Here is an 8,374-nt window from a genome sequence, read left to right on the forward strand (position 1 = left end):
TTCCCAAGGACCTGGGATGGCTGAATTTTATCATCAATACTGTTGGTTATTATAGATATCGTCGCAAAATATAGGCTGTTCCCAGTAATGCTGCTTTTTGTAATTGGCTGATGGTGATTTCTGTGGCCCCTGTGGTGTTGAGGTGCTCTTCAAGGTCTTTTGGAACTGCACCCAGGGCACCAATTACCACTGGGATTATTCTGGTCTTTTTCTGCCACAGCCTTTTTCTGCCACAGCGCAGGGCATACTGGGGAGACCCCTGGAGCCGGGAGGTGGCTTTTTGCCTCCCCTCTGGGGGTCTACCCACGAGTAGCCGTGGCACAGAGCCGCTCCACAGCTACTCACAATCAGATAGCCAGGTTTGCGGAGCGCTTACTCCACAATCCCGGGCTAAGAGGAGGGCTACTTGAGCGGGTTACCCACTCATAAACCACCGGGCTCACCTGTGAGCCCAGTGGTATACACAATCAATGAAAATCGGGCTAGGCTCTCCTAGCCCAATTTTTGTTGATCGTGGGAATAGCCCCTATGTCTTCCTTCTCAGAAATATTCCTAGTGAGGCTTCCTCCTAAGTAAGAATGCCTAGGGTTGTAACCTGAAAGCAACAGCGATTTAGGGAGAGGAAAGAACTTGACATTTGTTAGAGTCTGGCATGTACGTTAGGTGCCCCAGTGATTAGGGGTGTGCATGGAACTGGATAGCCTGGTTTGGTTCGAGTGCCAGCTACACTTGAACCTGACTGGGCCAGTTCGGTCCAGTCCCCATCGAACCGCCCCCGGGACCCAGTCCGGTCTGGGGGGGGTTCGCAAATTTTAAAATAAACAAATAAATTTTTTAGTACCTGTCACCCCTTCAGGTGGCTTCCTAAAGGCCGCGGGGGTGGGGGTCAGCGAAGGTTCCCCCTCCCTCCACCAGCATCGTTTATCACTGCTGCTGCCCATGAAACCTCCCTTTTTGGCCTGTTTGGGCCTCTGTATATTGGCACAGCGGCCATTTTTCCTGCCACCAGACATGCTCAAATGGCCTCTGCAAGGCCTGGCATGGCCCAGGGCCTCACAGAGGTCATTTGAGCATGCGTGGCAGCCATTTTTTAAAAAATAATAATTTGTTTCAGTTCCACTCTGAACCCCCAAACCTCCGAACCAAACAGTCAAACCATGAACCCCTGAACCAGTTTGCATATCCCTACCAGTGACTGAGCACGGACAGGACCTATTTTCTGGTCACTGCCTTTAGTTGGAATTGTGGGTCTCTTGACAAGGGGAAAACATCCACAAGTAACTAATAAATGCTTTCATTAATATTTGTAATAATTAATTTTAATGTAACAAGGCAATTAATATTGATCTCGGCCCTCAAACATCACTTTACATTATGTTCCAGCCCACCGAGTTGTGCACCTCTGCCTTATAGGAACATAGGAAGCTGTCTCATATTGAGTCTGACCATTGATCCATCTAGCTCAGTATTGTCTTCACTGACTGGCAGCGGCTTCTCCAAGGTTGCAGGCAGGAATCTCTCTCAGCCCCACCTGGAGATGCTCAGTATTGAACTCGGGGCCTTTTGCAAGCAAAGTAGATGCGCTACCACATGACCACAGCCCCATTATGGATCTTAAGAATCTTAAAAATACTGGACCCAGACAAGGATATAATGGCCGACATACTGACTAACAAAGCAATTGCATAAAGAAAATCACACTACTGTAAGAAGATGATGGTGTTGTACTAACCATTGGGAGGCTGCAGAATTGCTTTCAGTTCATTCAGCTCACTTGCATCTCCACCTACACTTTCCCAAGGCATATGTGTGCACTGACGGCACAGCAAAAAAAGAAAAAGTATTTTTGATATAACAATATACATGTGTGCATCAATATTCTTTTTGGTGCAGAGTTTTAAATCTTTATTTGTACACTTGTGTGCATTGATAAATCTCTACAAAAGGCACACCTAGGGCAGGTTCGCATGTGATGGTAGCAAATACGTTTCCGCCAACTGCCAGTTCCTGGAGAGCACATATTTCTGGCGTGAGCTACAAGTTCTGGTTGTGACATATCATGCAAACTTGCCACTGTCAGATTCCCCAGCTGCATGTGCCACCGGGAACCCAACCTTGCCACCCACCTTCAATTCTTGGTGACATATCTTGAGTTTCTGGAGGGCAGTGTGACTGGGGAATCCAACACTGGCCAGTTTGCATGACACACTGGAGGAGTGGAACTTGTGGCTTGTACTGGAAGTGCACACTCATCGGGAACTAGCAGTTGGCGGAACTGTACTTGCTGCCATTACATGTGAAACTGCGCTTGATGTGACTGTGCGTGTTTGTATCAGGATTCTTTTTGTGTGGTATTGAATCTACAAATAAAAGCATCCTTGAAACACTAAAGGCATCCGTGAAACAGTGCACAAAAAGAACCTTCATGCAATCATACATAGAATTGTATTTCTTGTAGTGTTTTATCAATGCACTTGTGCACATTGATAAATGGGGAGGTGAAAATGGACTGAAGGGACTGAAAGCTGCGGCAAACTGCACAGTTCTGGGATTCATTTTAGAAAGGTGTTAAAATAAATAAATTAGCTGAGTTAAAGCATTATTCAAGAGGAGTAGGTGGCAGGGGAGAATGAATCAGGGAAAGAAGAATAGAATAGAATAGAATAGAATAGGGGGAAATATTATCTCATCCCTAATTGGCAATATCCCTAAGTGCACAAGAAGAATCTCATTCCTAACTGGCAACATCCCTTAGTGCACAAAAAGAATCTTCATGCAGTCATACATACAATTGCATTTCTTGCAGTGTTTTATCAATGCACATGTGCACACTGATATATGGGGAAGTGAAAATGGACTGAAGGAACTGAAAGCTATGGCAAACTGCACTGTTCTGGGGTTATCTGAGTTAAAGCATTATTCAAGAGGAGTAGGTGGCAGGGGAGAATGAATTAGGGAAAGAATAAATGAATGGAATAGGGGGAAATATTATCTGATCTCAAATTGGCAACATCTTCCAAATTCTTTTGCTCAATAGAAGAGAATATGAAACAGAGAGAATTCATTCTAAGAAGTGGGACAAATAAAATAAAAGCAGCATTAATATCTTCAATGCTGAAGAAGCATCATGAATGTTACAAAGTGTACTTTATTGCTGAAGTTAATGCAAGAGTAAATGCTTTGGTCTGAACTTAGGGAGAACATAGCTGGTGCAGCCCACACCTGCTCTGAAAGTCTTCGATGATCTAAGGAGCTTATTCTCCTTTGAAGGTTTTTTGCCCTCTTTAAGCTCCCTTTTGATTGGCTAGATCTAGCTAAACCCTTTTTAAAGAACTGAAATGAATGTTCCCAGTGAAATCTAAAATGGACTATTTTCATAAAAGGTTGTGTGGTTCTTTTGAATGCTTAACGGCCTCAATTATGAAGAGTTGGGTTGAAGGAGCAGGGAGATTAAATCACTCAAATCTCCATCTCCTCAGGGTTCCATCTCTCTGTCTCTCTGACGGTTCACCAAAGGTCAATAGCCCATCTCAGAGCATGCCTCCCCCCCTCTCTCTCCCCACTCATTTTCAGCCTAAGTACCTCCCAGCAGTTACTGCAAGTCTGGAGAGAGGTCTACCCCTATCTTTCAGGAAGCTGACCTCCTGTGAGTCCCTCTGACCACCAGCATCTGTGTACCCCACCTCCTCTCCTCCCACTGTGAGTTCACTCATCCACTCTCCTAATGCAACAGCTGATCCCATTCCTCATGTAATCATGCCCAGGCATCTGCACCATGACTGATCTCCCGCAGGTTAATTAGTAATCACAGGGGTCCAATGGAGAGGCACTTAGCGGGGCTTCACACAATTAGTGTGAAGCGCCATTAGGGTTTGTGAGTGGAGAGTGGGCTTAGTCCGCTTTCCCTACACATGGGCAGGGAGCCGTCCCTGGGCGGCTGGATTGGCTGCCCACACGATTGCTGGCTCTGTCACGGAACCGGCAGGGGTGGTGGGGATCGGGAGCCAGTTGTCCCCTGGAAGTCCCAGGATGGCCCGTGCACGTGTGCGAGGCATCCCGGAGAGATCCCCAAGGCTGGGAGGCTTATTGGAGCCTCCTGGGAGGGGTCTCCTTGAGAGTGGCATCTCACAACCACAAAAACGTAGTTAACGGAGTGAGCACTCCGTTAAACCCGTTTGAAGGGAGAGGTTCCTAGGCGGGCTAGCCGCCATGGAAGTACCGGGCTCACAGGCAAGCCCGGTGGTTCTAACGATCACTAGAAACCGGGCTGGGCTCCCTTAGCCCAGTTTCTTGTAATCATCAGAATAACCTCATGGGGATCTTTGAGTACTTTCTAAAATAGCTTAAAAAGCAACCAGGGAGTCCTGACCTTGGTGCACAGGACAGGGGTATCTCATTTTCCCCTCTCATACTGCAGTTCCAATGAAAATAGTGCCCTGAAGCGGCTATTAGTCTCAGAGAAAAGGGTTAAATACCTGCTTTCATTGTAACATAGTCCTGATCCTGGTAGCCCGCCTCTGGTGCAGTTGCTATTTAACCTACAAATGAATCAACCAATGCGCAGGACCGTTGTCACATTTCAGATAAGGCGTACCTGCCTCAGTTATTCTTGCTAACTGAGCAAAGAGACACCTTTTAAAGTGGAGATTCTCTTATAAATATAAGAGGGAGAATAGGGGAGGGAGAGATGCAGAGGGAGAGCAACTGGCTGCATCCATCCCCAGCACAGCATCCCTCTGGTGGATGCTGCTGGTATCTGCCTTATATTTCTTTTTAGATTGTGAGCCCTTTGGGGACAGGGGACCATCTTATTTATGTAGTGTTTATTTTTATATGTAAACCACTTTGAGGACTTGGGTTAAAGACAGGTATATAAATATCCATAGTAGTGGTAAAGTCAAGTGTGCTGTCAAGTTGATTTTGACTCCTGGCACCCACAGAGCCCTGTGGTTTTCTTTTGGTAGAATCCGGGAGGGGTTTACTATTGCCTCTTCCCGCGCAGTATGAGATGATGCCTTTCAACATCTTCCTATATCGCTGCTGCCCGATATAGTACCAGCGGGGATTCGAGCCGGCAACCTTCTGCTTGTTAGTCAAGCATTTCCCCACTGCCCCACTTAAGGTGGTATAGTAGTGGTACCACCTCCCTTTATATGGGCTCACAGGGAGCTCTCCAAAGTTCTGCATATGCCGCTGTCAGACTCCAGTTGCTCTATTTTTGCAGTCTGCCCACCCACTGCTTCTTGCTGCTGGCTGACATGCCACTCAGCAAGCAGATCCAAGAGTGGCCTCTGCTGGCTGCTTCCAAGGCACTCACCAGTTTGTTGGCAGGGCTAGTGACCATAGGGGCTCCTCCTTGCCACCCACACCTTGCATCATCACAGCTGTGAACCACTCCCTTTGGAAAGGATGGGAGTTGGTCACATCTGTGGTGATGCAAGGTGTCACTGCCATGGAGGAGCCGCCACTGCTGCTTGCAATGCCGATGGACTGGGGAGTGACTCAGGAACAGGGAGGATGGATCCCTCTGTTGATCTGCGGGTTGCAGCACAGTGAGGGCTGGGCTAGGGTTGCCACCAACTGTCCTGGGCTAGGTTGCACATGTGGTTGCACATTGAGTGTGATGAGGGCACTGCCCCTGCGCTAAGCCCGGATTTTAAACCTGGCATTTAGTTGAGGTTAAGTGAACCTCTGCTTCTCTTAACCTTAGCTGGCAATCCTCTGGGTGATCGCCGGCAGGTTAAAAGGCTCCCCGCCAGCCCAACACCATTTCTGGCAGTGAGTCAGGGGGTGTGGCGGGGAGGAAGGTTGTGCCAAGCTTGGCGGCTGCTCTAATGAGAGCACCTGCCCTGCTTGTAGTGCGGGGCACCCTGGAATGTGGGAGGGGGAAGTCCTCCCTCTCCCAGATCCTGCCATCACCCTGAATGGAGGCTGGCCAGGTAGGCACGTTCTTGCCTTCCTCGCAGCCCTTTGCAGCAGCTGCTGGAGGTCATGTGAAAGACCTCAGTCTGTCAGCCAGCAGCAGGAGAGCTGGTATTTTGGTAGTGAGCATGAATTCCCCCCTTTGCTAAGTAGGGTCTGCCTTGGTTTGCCTTTGGATGGGTGGCTACATGTGAGCCTTGTAAGATATTCCCCTTACAATTCCCCTTGTAAGATGGGCCACAGCTCAGTGGAAGAGCATCTGCATGCTTGCATGCAGAAGGTCCCAGGTTCCCTCTCTGACATATCCAGGTAGGGCTGGGAGAGACTCCTGCCTGGAACCTTGAAGAGCCATTGCCAGTCAGTGTGGACAATACTGAGCTAGGCGGACCAATGGCCTGACTCAGTATAAGCTTCCAATGTTCCTGTGTCAGCCACTTGACTCCTGACAGTACTTGACTGTCTCCCCAAAGCCTCACTCAAACACCTCTGCAGACCTCATACGAACTAGAATGGGGTATATTAGGCCAATGAACTGTCCTCAACTAGATTTGTGGCATGTGTTTTTAAATGGAGAGTTAACTATCAATGGCAGCAGTATTTCTTCTTCTTTTAAAATAAATAAATAAAGGAAAATCAGCAAATGCAGCACCTCTGTGAGCGGCAGTGCCCAGCTTCAGGACGTAGCACCTTTCCTACTTTTTGAAATGCATCCTAGTTAAGTGTTTATTATTGTGATTTTAAATAACCTCACATGTTCTGGAGAGATTTGACCCTCTTGGTTTTCCCTTGCAGCTTCCTTTTTACTAGTCCCCTTATTTGTGAGAAGTTCCTCCTCTAATGTCATCAGCTGTGCCCGTGTTATGAGTCACTCCTTAAATTTAGTGTCTGAACTGGAACTGAACTGGAAAATTAAACAAAGAAATACGGATGCACCAGAACTGGAACTGAATCCAAATTTTCAATGTTTCAGTGCCCTGCTAAGAGGTAAATCTCACTATGTTCAGTGGACTTACTCCCAGGTAAATGTGTACGCAGTCTTAATTGTCCTAAAGTCAAATAATGCATTAAAGGTTTAGTTGTCTTCTGAATGGTTATGAACCAGCAGCAGCCACAATTGGTGAGATCATAAGGACCAACATGATACTTGCCCTTGGAAAACAGAATAAGTAGTTGCTCAATAGCACCAGGAATCTAGGCCAGAATACCTTTAACAACAAAATTCTGAGCTCCTGATTTATTCCAATTTCGTCCCAGTTACAGCCCCAACACCACATTGTATACTGTTCATTGCATACTTATCACACTTCAGAGTGATAATAAATTGCCAGAGATGCAAAAAATTGCAGCAGGAAACATTGTTGCTTGAGCAGAACTTTGTATTCTGTGGAGGTAACAAAAAATCAGCAGTGGTTTATGGCATGCCAAACGTCTGCTGAAACAAGACTGTCTTAAGAGAGTGGGGAAAACAATACAGTAGGAGGGCATATGAATTTCCCGAGAAGTGGAGGATGGAATTCTACAACTGAGGGGCTGCTACCAAAAAGGCCCTATTCCACATCATTGCCAGACACACCTATGTACATGTTGGAAGATGAAGCAGAGCTCCAACTGAATATTCTAATAAGAAGGTAGACTTCATGAACTTCTAAATCTTACGATTTTTGAGAGCCAGAATGATGTAGTGGTTCGAGTGTTGGACAAGTTCGAATCCCTCTTCAGCCATGAAACTCACTGGGTGACCCTGGGCCAGTCATTTATCCATCAGCCTAAAATACCTCACAGGGTTGTTGTGCGGATAAACAGAACCATGTACACTGTTGTGGGCTCCTTGGAGGAAGAGCAGGATATAAATGTAAATAAATCAATAAGTATCAATCCTCGCACTTTGAATGGAGTCTGGAAGTGAACTGGCAACTAATGCATCAGTATGTATGCAAACCATATATGGGAGCCATCCTGGGTCTGAACATGTAATACACAAATAGTTATCAAAAGCCACTTAAATGTGAAGGGTACCGCTAAATCTTAGATGATGACCTGTCTGGCAATGGCTGATTATGGCTCTTCACCTCAATATGGAAGAAGTAGATCAAGCCCTCTTTGAGCATTTCCTTGTCCCAGCTAGAGTGATGATTCCACCTCATCTTATAAGTTGGTTCTGTAAACAGCCCTTGGCAGCCAAGATAAGATAATGCTATCTTTGTCAGGGAGAAGAAAAGAAACCTTTTGCATACTTGATTGTGATCACATTATAATATTATAATATTATCTTTCTGAAACAATTCTGATCACTTTGCCATCATTAAAGCAGAGAAGAGGTTTATAACAAGGACACAAAAGAGACAATGGCTTGTCGCACTTGGAGACACGAGCTTCATGGCATAAATTACACTATGCAGCAGCCTAGGTCTCGGAGGAATACTCGAGAGATGCAAATCAGTGTGACATCAGA

The sequence above is a fragment of the Hemicordylus capensis genome, chromosome 1, assembly GCF_027244095.1.
Source record: "Hemicordylus capensis ecotype Gifberg chromosome 1, rHemCap1.1.pri, whole genome shotgun sequence".
Classification (NCBI taxonomy): Eukaryota; Metazoa; Chordata; class Lepidosauria; order Squamata; family Cordylidae; genus Hemicordylus; species Hemicordylus capensis.